Consider the following 11,837-nt stretch of genomic DNA (forward strand, 5'->3'; position numbering starts at 1 on the left):
TCAATGCAAACCCTTCTCTAAGTGCTTAATGAGCTTTAATTTTATTATATTCCCTGGACGGGCTTCTGGTCCCAGCACAGGTTCTCGGCTACCGGCTCTGCTCTGAGGGGGTGTGCAGGCAGCTGGAGAGGACCCTGGTGCAGGGGACTCGTCAGCCTCCTGTCAGGGGAGTTTGGGGAGCTGGCACTGGGATGTTACCCTGCCCTGCACGCAGAAGGGTGTGACTGAGGCTGGGGAGGGGTGGCAGAGCTCAGTGCCAGCTGCTGATGGATGGTGTCATTTTAGTGACAGGGATGCTTGTGGGGACTGGTCCTGCCAATTTGGAGACCTGTGTCTGCTGGGGGAGTACAGAGACCAGCTGCAAGGTCTGAGCCAACCCAGGGACATCCCTGCTCTTCTCAGGTCCCTTGTGGTTCACAGGATAGCCGGGAGTGCGTCCCTGGAGCTGAGCCCCATCTCTGTACCAAGGCCTGTCCATGGTCCTTGAAACGCCTCAGGCAGAGCCACTCAGGGAGGCCAGAGAGGCATTAACGGGAAGATCTGGCCCCTAAAATCTGGGATCTCAGCCCTGCACTCCTTCTCATGCCCCTGTATCCCAGCCACATCCCCAAAGTCCACTCCATTGCCCCCAGGCCACCCCCCTGACAAAGGAACACAGCCCTGGGATGGGGTGCCTGGCATGGCTGATGCTGATGCCGCTCCCTCCTGGCATTGTAGAGGGTCTGGCTCAGTGCCATGTGGTGCCTGCCCTGTGCCGAGGCAGGAGGTGCCAGAATTAACTTTCTGGGATGTTGTTGTAGCTCCAGCAGTGAAACAGCCTTACCCACCCAGGGATGCTGGAGCTGGGACACAGCACCCCCTTCCCCAGGGAATTAAATCTCCTCCTCCACCTACCCTCTGTGTTGTGGGTGCCAAGGGGCTGTTTGCAGATTTTTGAGAGTTGTTTCCATGGGTTTGGTGGCTGCATCCACACTGTGGATGCACAGCACATCATCACATCACCACCATGGCACCTGCACACCCTAGTGCTGCTAAATTTGGGGTCATCCAAACTGCTAAATTTGGGGTCTTGAAGGCTTTTGACTTGTTTATCCAAGAGGAGATCTGACCCTCCTCCTCCTCTTACTCCTCCTCATCCTTCTCCTCCTCCTCTGCTGCTGCTGCTCCAGGTCCTGCTCACCCACCACCACCACAGCCATTCTCACCATACATTTTATATTTTAATATTCAAATATTAATGGCCCAAATCCCCAGCCCTTTTTACCCACACTCACTGAGTTCATCTAGGAAAGGATTTGGCTAGTAAATTTGGGAGGTATGGGACTTGGCAGATATGCTGCAAAGGAGCCCAGCTACATCACCCACAACCAACCTGAGCCAGTCCCACCCCTCTATCCCCGGGATTCCTGCAGTAGGAGTGTCCCTATCACTCCACATCACCCCAGTTTTGACCATGAGGATGCTGGTGGAGGTGATACCAAAAGCTTTGCTAAAATCCCAGCGTATCCCATCCCTGGTTGGGTTGGTCCTGATCCGTGCTTGCACCCACCTTCGAAACTTCTCCAAGTCCTTGTGGAGGCCAAAATTAAGGATGGGTTTCAGGGAGTTCACCCTGTCCATCCAAGTCCATCCCACACCAGCATTGCCACTTGTGTGGATAAAACTGGGCTAAAAAAGGCTTTCCTATGCCAGGACTGCCTGGATCCTGTCTCGAAGCTGAGTGCTTGAAAGAAAAGTCAGTTCCTGTGGGCTGGGAAACAGTATTTTGGTTTCCTGGGCTGGTTGGATGTCCCCCCATGATGCCCACCAGGCAGGAAAAAGCCTCTGATTTCTTCCTGAGGTGGAAACTCAGGAATATCATATATAAAGAAAAGCATTTCTAACCTGATCTCCAAGTGCTGGGAGTGTTACCCACTTGGATGCAAATCAGGAGTATAATTATAGAGTCACTTAGGTTGAAAAAGGCCTAAAACTGGGGGCCAAAGTTGTTCCTGGTGCTGCAGCCTTGAATTCAGACCTTTTCCAAGACCAAAAACTATGGGTGGGTTCAAATGGTGGTACCAGGTTAGTCCCTGGCTATTGAGTACGATGGTTTGGGATGTGACATCCTCATCCAAGCCCTGACCCATCTCCTGCAAGGAATTGGGAGAGGGGAATCACCCCAAGGAAGGGGAATCTCCTACTCACCCTGTTTCTTGTGTTTTTCCTTAGTTTGGGGACACAAGGCTGTAGGGGTGGGGTGTCTGCACACTCCCCTCTGTCAGTCTCAGCAGTGCCACAGCCAGGGGCTGGGAACTTCAAAACTCACTACAGTGGAAAAAAAAACACCCAAGAAGTAGCATTTGCTCCCCAACATCCCACCTCTTCCAGCAGGCTAGAAAGGGAGCAGACTCTGCCCTGCTGGCATCAAAGCGAGGACTGGAGCCCATCTGACCCATCACAATGCTCTGATGAGTCTTTAAAAAAGCTCTAGGATTTGTCAAGAACCCAAACAATGGAGAGAAGGAAGAAGACAAGGACACAGGAGAGGAGCATGCACAGAGTCCTGGGGCACCCACCCTGCTGAGTCCATCCCAAAGGGTCACCAGGATGTCATCTCCCACAAATCTTCCACTGACATTCCCCTCTGGATCATCCCTAACCAGGACATTTGAAGAACAAAATCCCAGGGGTTTTTTGCTTGCAGGAGTTTCCTCCTCCCTGCCCTTACCTTGGTGTAAAGGGAATTAAACCACAGGCCCTGAGAGGAGCAGAGCCTGAGCCCTCCCCACCAATTCCCAGCTGGGAGACTTGGCGTGGGCTCACCCACAAGTTTTCCCCCAGCTGGCCTCTCCTCTGGCTGGGATTTTGCCATCGCCTGTGTGCCAAGGAGCTGTGGATGACGTTATCCCTCCTCCCCAGACCAGGTGTGGAGAGCACGGCTGCTCCCCAGGGGTGCAAAATTTCAAGGGGGAGGAGGGACCATCCCCACCATGAACAGGGGTTGGTAAGAGCATCACCCCAGGCTTATTTTGGAGCCTCATGCAGAGATCAGGCTACTCTTCTGCTGGTCTCACCAAAAGAAAGAGCAATGAGCCAGAACCAAACCAGTTCCAGCTCCCACAACTGCTCCACATGCTGCCCATACTCTGTTTTCCCCTGGGACCTGTAACATGACCCAAAGGGCCACCAAGTCCTTCCTTGGCCTGGCCAAGGAAGAGAGGTAAAACTCAAGTTTTGGCTCATGGGAAGAGGATTCTACCAAGGCAATGATCAGCTAGAAAGGGTTCAGTTGCCATTTCAAAGATAAAACCTTCCTCAAAATCCTTTGGGATGTGTTAGAGGTAACTCTGGCCATGCTGTGAAGGACAAAACTCCCTTGGATTGTTTCCTGATTTGCACCAGAGCTGCTCGGATCTGCAGGGCAGGTTCAAGTGCAAGAGGCATCCAAATGCCTTTTTGGGGGACCATGGTCAGCATTTGGTGAGGTTGATCTGGAAATCCAACGCCAGTCATGTGATCTCTTTTTTATTAGCAGAACACTGTCTGGGGAGTTTGTCCCAGTAATTCTGGGAATCTGTCACTGGCTGGTGGTTGTTTAGGTGAAGAGCCAAATTATATTCAATTCTAACTGACCTTTTTTTATTCATTTTTGAGATTCACATTCAGCTTCAAATGCCAATAATCCATCTTGGGAAGGCAGCAAAGTGATTTCCAGTTCCAGGTTTTCCCCTGGAAACCTCTTGGCCCAGGTGGTGATCCCTGACAGCCTCACCATGGATCGATGCAGCCACGGTCACGTATTAAAAGCCTCCACCCATTGTGGAACTGGGTCTTCCTGACTTCCCAGGAAGGTCATGGAGGGCAGGACAATGTGCAGCTCTCCTCTGCTGCGTCAGTAGGATACAGATTCCCTCGCTCCACTTGGGAGGAGAAGGAGCCCACAACGGTGTCTGCGTAACTTCTCTCTGCGTAACTTCTCGGGACGTGCTAAAAGTAGTTTGGAAGGGGATCAGTATTTCCATTCATTATTCATTATTCAAGAGGATTGTCCTGCCACAGAACAGGAGCCGGAAGCCTGACAGGGTTTGGAGGAGCCCCCGAGGGTCTCTCTGCGGCCACCCTGCCAAATCCTCCTTGTAAACTCCTGCCTCAGTGAGCAAAACTCCACTTTACCAGGTTTTCCTGTGAAAACTGCAGCCTGGAGCACTCAGCACCAAGCTAAAGCTAGACACAGAGACAGGCAGGGTGTAAAAAGAAATTAATAGAAACTAAATTTGGCCTGTTTGGATGGACACTGACACTGCAGGGGGGGGACACACACACTTGCTTACATTTCCCATCCAGACAGATTGATCGTGGGCAAAGGGAGGAATGAAGAGGGTCTGGAGAGAAACAAATGTGGAAATAGAGGGATAAGGGGATAAATGGGCCAGTTCTGTCAAAGCAGCTGGATGGGCACTGCATTTGTCCCCAGTTGGAGCAGTTTGTCTCATTAATCTCCATTTCCTTCGTTGAGCTCCATTTCTGACTGTTTTCCCTGTCCTGGCTCTATTCTACAGGTACCTGTGTGTGTTTGGGGGTCTGGGTGCCAGCGACACAGCTCACAGCTGGGTGTTGGAGAAGCTGGGATGGAGATTGGAGAGACTGTGGGGCTGGAAGTTGGGACTGGTGGGACTGGGAGATCACAGCCAGCTACTGGAGAGACCTTGGGACCTGGAGGCTGGCGGCTGGGAAGGCCATGGCAGGGGCTGTCAGGGGTGGCATCACTTCACTTACACGATATGGGAGCCTTGTTTCTCAAGTGGCCACACAAGGGCAGACTAAGTGAGCCTGTCCTGGATTCCCATCAGGCTCCAAGCCCCTCGCAGGGTAGCTTTGCACCTGGTGAGCACCCAGCTGCCCTCCCACCTTGAGGGAAGCCCAAGCCCAACTTGGCAAACCTCCAAATCCATCTTCCAGCATGCACAAGAAACAGCCCCATCTCCAGAGCGGTCCGAGTCCTTCTGAGCAGCAGCAGAGACCTCTTCAACCCCCAGCCTTGCCATGGGAATATCTCAGGCGTCACCCACTCAAACTCAACCCCCGAAGCTTGAAGAGGAGCATGTCCAGGGTGCAACTCTTTGCTATTTAGACATGTGGCCAGCTTTTCTCCCCTGCTTCTCTGAAGGCCGCCGCCCACCACTTGGGGACACCAACCTGCAGCTCAGAGGGCATGTGTTGATGTTTGCTCCACAGTCCCCCTCCCTGTGTCTAATGGGTCCATCGGGATTATTTTCATTGTCTGTGCAGCTGGGAGGCAAAAAGGGGTGCCTGGGCCAAGCAATCCTTCTTACTTCATTTTCAACTGTTCTCAAAGTCCCTGATCAGACGACCCAGATGGTGCTAAAGGGCCATGAACAACCATTAAACAGTGGGCTATTGTTGTGCCCGTTGAGTTAGATAATTGTGATGGGCCCGAACTAATTCATTTCTACCCTAAAAAACAGCACTGAATCATGGTCTTTTGGCAACGCTGGTGAGAAGGACTTGTAAGCAGTTCCCTTCACATTTATCCAGCCTGTACAAACAGGGGTCTCGCCTGGGGACTGCATGACCAAAAAAATAGGAGAGGGAGAAAAACCCTCCCTGTGGGTGGCTCTCCCACATCCCACAGGCCAGGACAAGCATGGGATAACCCACCAGCTCCTTTGTACCACTGGTCTGTCCTTTGGAAACCCCGCATTTGGGGATGGCCACATCACACGTGGAAAGCAGAGAAGCATCATGATGGAGGAAAGGACCTACAGGGTTTTGGTCATGCCATGTTGGTCACATTTCCTCCACCTCCCATCCCTCCTCTACCTCCAGCCCCACCAGCCACCATCTCCAAGGATTTCCCTGTTTTTCTCATCACCTCTTTCCCTGCACCCATGTTCCAGGCAGTCAGGGGCTTTTTCCAGTGTCTAGGTAGTCCTTCCTGACTTGCTGGCAAAGCTTTTCTCTGCAGGGATTTCTTTGCTTCTCAGCTTTGGGGAGCTTTGACAAAGATAGAGGCAAGGAAATGCGAGCTCATTTCCCCAGCAGCTCGGACAACCCCCCAGATTAGGTACACCCTGAGCTGCTCTGGCATCCAAAAAGGTGCAGAAACAGGAGAAAACAGTGATCACAGACACATTTCTCTGTGAGAAGAGACAGGAAATGTTAGGACTGTTTAGTCTGGAGAGGAGACAGGTCTGTGGTGGCACGAGAACAACCTGTGAGCTGTGCAGCACGGACGGCCCTCTGGTTTCTCCATTTCTCATGGCTGAAAAAGAAAAGGATGCACAGAGGAGAGCCAACATGGCACGTGGGTCTCTACGGAGAGCTGCAAGCCCTGTTTTAAGGCAAATCCTATCCCTTTCAGGAGAAATTCCCCCCCACTTTGGCTGGGGGAAGGTGACATGAAAATGCACATCCCAGTTCATTGGGAGATGCTTAAAAATTCAACCCATCTCCAGAGGTTCACCTAGGACATTTGGAGCAGCACCAAACCCAACAAAGCCTTCATTTCTGTGACTTTATTTCCCCATAGCAGAGCCCTAATGATGCAGTGACACTTCAAACTGAGCACGTCACCAGTGCACGTCACCAGCACTGGCTCTTCCCATCTTGCCCAGTGGGGAACGAGACTCCAGTGAACATAACCAAGAGGTATTGGCTTCCCCTTCAGGCAGATAAAGGTGAAAGTAGATATTTTGCATGACTGAAAATCTGACGCAATGGAAAACAGCAGGAGCCAAGGAAGTGAGTGTGGCTGGCATGGACATATAGTTTGGAGAAGTATTTTGACTGACCTGATAATAGAGCATGAAATAGCATGGCTCTGACATAAAAAAGCCCTAAGACCCCAGAGGTAGAGCCAAGATTTCTGATGGTGACTTGCCATCCATCCTGGAGCACATAGCCATGGGGCAATTCAGGTTGGATGGGACCCCAGGAGGTCCCTGGTCCAACCTCTGGCTCCAAGCAGGGATAACTTTGAAGTTATAGCAGGTTGCTCAGGGTTGTGTCCAGGCAAAAGATGAGTTTCTCCGAGGATGGGATGCCCCTCCTTCCCTTGGCTGCAGTTCCAGCATTTCTGAAGGGGAAAACATTTTTGGCTTATCTTCCAGCTGGACTGGGTCCAGCCAGTCCCTGCCTGCCTAGTACTGGGGACCCAAACTGTGCCCACTGCCCAAACGCTCTCTGCGGAGTCCAGAGGTGTCTCAGCATGGGTTGGACCAGCCATGGGAGACGTGATGCACTTATTGAACTCCAAGCAGACCACAGCAGAGGAGAGATGACTACAAGAGGGCTGGCAGGAAACATGGGTCCCAGGGAAGATGCAGCAAGAGATCTGGGTCCTGCAGAAGTGCCAGGAGATGCAAATCCTGTAGAAGCAGCAATTAAATCATGACATCTCCCTGAGGATCGAGAAGAGCTGATGTCCCCCTCTCCTCCTGGCTTGGGTCAGAGACGGTGTCTGAGTCCACGCCAGGTTCTCTTGGACAAGATATTTGAAATCCCGAAGTTGGGTTTGGGTGTTTGCTGTGAGGCTTTTTTGCTCTAAAGACATCAGGCTGCCTCCATGGGACACCATCGAGACCCATGACACTCCTCCAGCTTGGTGGTGCAACCAGCTGGTGCTGGATTTCTTATCATGGATTTTATCCATATAAGCAAAGGTCCAGGCTGGCTGAAACTCCTTCTGATGTGTCAGCCAGGTTATGCAGAGAGGTCTTGGAAAGCTTCATCTTTTCCCAAACAATCCATGACTGAGCTGATTATAGAATCATTTAGGTTGCAAAAGCCCTCCTGAGATCATGTAGTCCAACCATTCCCTCAGCACTGCCAAGGCCACCACTGGCCCATATCCCCAAGTGCCACATCCATGTGGCTGTTAAATCCCTCCAGGGATGGGGACTCCACCACTGTCCTGGGCAGCCTGTGCCAGGGCTGAATAACCTTTTGGGGAAGAAATTTTCCCTAATATCCAACCTAAATGTCCCCTGACACAACTTGAGGTCATTTCCCCTTGTTCTGTCACACGGAAGAAAAGCCCAAACCCCACCTGACTCCACCCTCCTGGGGAGAGTGAGAAGATCTTTTCAAACCCAGTTCTACACTTCCATGATCATCTCTGCAACCACAAGCTGAGGTTTCTCCTCACTCACAGATGTGCAAACACAGCCAGTGTTGCAAGAGATGAAAGGTCCCACGGCACTGTGTCAGCTCAGCCCCCGAATCAGCCCCATCTTCACAGCTCGGGGTGGAAATGGGGTGATCCCTGCCGAGGCAAACGGACGTAGGGAGCAGGAGCAGGGCAAGGAAGGCGATGCCACCCATGGCGAAGTGTTGGCTTCTGATCTGTGGCTGCTGATCCAATTAAAAGGGTTAATCCCCAGAGACACCCCCTCGGGGAAGGTGGCCTCTGAGAGGTCCCCTGTGGGGAGGTGTGGTCATTAGGGCAGGCTCCTGGTCATTAGCTGCTGTGAGCAGAGGGTGGTCACCAACCCACGTGGCCTTTGTGTGTGCTCCCAGAGCTCCTCTGGGATGGTTCTTTACAGTCCTAGGAGAAACACAGGGCTTTGATACTGGTTAGCATTCAGGGTAAGCCAAGGTGAAGCTCTTCTCTCTTCCATGCCACTTAAGGAAGGGAAAGCCAAAGCACCCAAAAAGTTATGTCTGGGAAAGTATGGATGTGGATAGACAGCTGGCTGGTTGGATAATAATGGACAGGGATGATAAATGGGGACCCATGGTTGCACTTCTGTTGTCTGAAGGGAAAGCTCAGCCCACCCCTCACATCCCTGTTGGATCAGGGGTCACTTTTACTCTGCTCAGGTGAGACCCCACCTGCAGTGCTGCCTCCAGCTGTGGGAGTCCCAACATCAGAAGGATGTGGAGTTGCTGGAGCGAGTCCAGAGGAGGCCATGGAGATGGTCTGAGGGGCTGGAGCCCCTCTGCTCTGGAGACAGGCTGGGAGAGCTGGGGGTATTCAGCCCACAGAAGAGAAGGCTCCAAGGGAGAACTTTAAGCCTCTTCCAGTGCCTAAAGGGGCTCCAAGAGAGCTGGAGAGGGACTTTGGACATGGGCCTGGAGTGACAGGACAAGGGGGAATGGCTTCCCACTGCCAGAGGGCAGGGTTAGATGGGATATTGGGAGGAAATTCTTCCCTGTGAGGGTGGTGAGGCCCTGGCACATGTTGCCCAGAGAAGTTGTGGCTCCCCCACCACTGGAAGTGTTCAAGGCCAGATTGGATAGGGCTTGGAGCAACGTGGTCTAGTGGAAGGTATCCCTGCTCATGGCAGGGAATGGGATTGGATGAGCTTTAAGGTCCCTTCCAACCCAAATCTATTTGTGATTCTCTCATTCATAATTAGGGTTAGGGTTAGGATTAGGATTAGGGTTAGAGTTAGGGCTATGGTTAGGGTTAAGAGCCCTTCCTGCCTCATTGCAGAGAGCAGAGGGGAGACTTTTGTGTCTCCTTTTGGAGACCAGATGTCCTGTGCCCCCATGGCTGCGTCCCTCAGACAGAAGGCATCAGTGTTGCTCCATGACCAGTGCAAGGCTTATTCCTGCAACCAAACCATCAAAAGCAATGTCATCCCAGTTTTGTCTGCTAGGAGCCAGCAGCGAGATATGGAGCTTGGAGCTCATGCCTTTGGTCTTTGCTGACGGAGCAAGTGAACAGCAAGGGAACTGCAGCCAAGGCAAAAACGTTTTACTGTTCCATATAAAATTTATGGGGTGCCTTTTATGACAGTGTTCCAAAGCAGGGCTGCAGTAAAGGGGTAACTGAGAGGCAGCAAAAAGCCTGACTCCCACCAACAAAGAGCTGGCAGGGGCGTGATGCCTGATGGCGGGGGAGAAGCTGATACCACAAAAGATGAGATGATGTTTGGAGGCAGCCAGGGAAAGTGGATGTGATGGGTCTGGGCAATAAAGAAAGTTATGGGAGGATGGAACAGCCACATCACTCAAACAGCATCTTTGGAGACTTCCACATCTCCTGTTCATGATGGGAGCACTGAACACCAACTCAGCACCAAACCCTGTTTGCTGGGACCACTTTCAGTGCAAGGACAACAGCAGAAGAAGGAGCAGAGCCACTCCAGCGCACCTCAGAGCATCTGCACCAGGACAGTGACATGCAGGTTTCCCAGGGAGGGACCAGGCAGCAGCTTCATCTCTTGGTGGGATGCTCCCTAGGATAAGACTGCTTTTCCATCTCCATCTTGTGTCCCCATGAACCTCTATCTTGTACATCACTGTTAATCCCCAAACCTCCCTGCCCAAGGCAGAGCTCAGCCAGGGCTCCAGGCAAGGCAGCACTGGGGTGATGCAGCTCTGTGGTCACTTCAGACAAGTGGTGCTTTTGGGAAGAAATACAAAGCACCATGCAGCAGGTAGGGATTACTCGGTGAGGGATAGCAGGGACCACATTCACAGAATTATGGAATTACAGAGCTATTAAGGTTGAAAAAGCCCTCTAAGACCATCAAGTCCAATCCTTCTCCCAGCACTGCCAAGGCCACCACTGACCCATGTCCCCAAGTGCCACATCCACATGTCTGTTAAATCCCTCCGGGACAGTGGAGACTCCACCACTGCCCTGGGCAGCCTGTGCCAGGGCTGGACAACCTTTTGAGGAAGAAATTTTTCCTAATATCCAACCCAAGCCTCCTCTGGTGTAACTTGAGGCCATTTCCTCCTGTCCTATCACTTGTTACTTGGGAGAAATGACCAACTCCATGAGAAATTACCAGCTTCCTCTGTTGTTGCTCTCCAAAGGGTTTCTTCTGGTCATGGAATATCTGGAAGCATCCACCATCCTCCTGGACATGGTAGAGGAGCTCTGTGTGCATGGAACTCAGCTGAGTTGCACCCAAGAGGTCTGTCTGTGTCTGAGCTCAGTACAGCCTTTATGGGCCCAGTACAACCTAGATGAGCCCAGTACAACATAGATGGGCTCAGTACAACCTTTATGAGCTCAGTAGAACTTACATGGACTCATTAAACCTGTATGGGCTCAGTGCAATCTACATGGGCTCAGTACAACCTATTTGGGCTCAGTACAACATATATGGTCTCAGAATAACCTTTGTCTGCTCAGTACAACCTATATAGGTTCCATATAACCTATATGGGCTCAGTAGAACTTATATGGGCCCAGTACAACCTATATGGGCTCAGTAACCCAGAGATACCTGCAGGAAACCTCATATGGATGAGAATTCTTGCTGACTTTCTCCCAGCCTTCCCCATGAACCCAACAGAGCAGCTTTTTTTGAAACTCCTGCTGCTTCTGGTAAATGAGCACAAATTGCACCTCTGCTCAGCTCCAATTAGATCAGCAAGGGTGAGTTAATTAGGCTGAGGAGCAAGGGCTCAGGCTCTGCCCAGGGCTGGCAGCATCCTCCCTGCAGCTACAGCCATGGAGGCGAGGGGGTGGCTTTGCCCCTCTCCCTTCATCTCATGCCATGGGAAACACCCCTAACACCCAAAGCATCAGTGGGATTTTTTCATGGACAAGCTGAACCAGCTCAGCCCCAAGATCATTGCCCGGCTCTGGCGAGTGCTGCCAGCTCAGTGCCTGCTGGCTACTCCAGTTGTCCCTGGTTGCTCCTTGCTGTGGGTCCTCTTTCATTCCTCCAAGTTTTGGCACCTGTTTCCGTCCACTTTGTATCTACCAACTCTGTTTTTTTGGAGCATAACGAAGAGAGAAGGGGAAAGCATGGGATGGGAGTTGCTCACGTTGATCCTTTCATAGTCCCATGTGAGTGGTTGCCTGTCCAAGACAGAGCTCCTGCACTCAGCAGCTTGCCTGGGCTCCTGGCCAGCATTCCAGAACTTCT

This window comes from Manacus vitellinus, unplaced genomic scaffold (assembly GCF_001715985.3).
Source record: "Manacus vitellinus isolate BGI_N305 unplaced genomic scaffold, ASM171598v3 scaffold_34_pilon, whole genome shotgun sequence".
Taxonomy (NCBI): domain Eukaryota; kingdom Metazoa; phylum Chordata; class Aves; order Passeriformes; family Pipridae; genus Manacus; species Manacus vitellinus.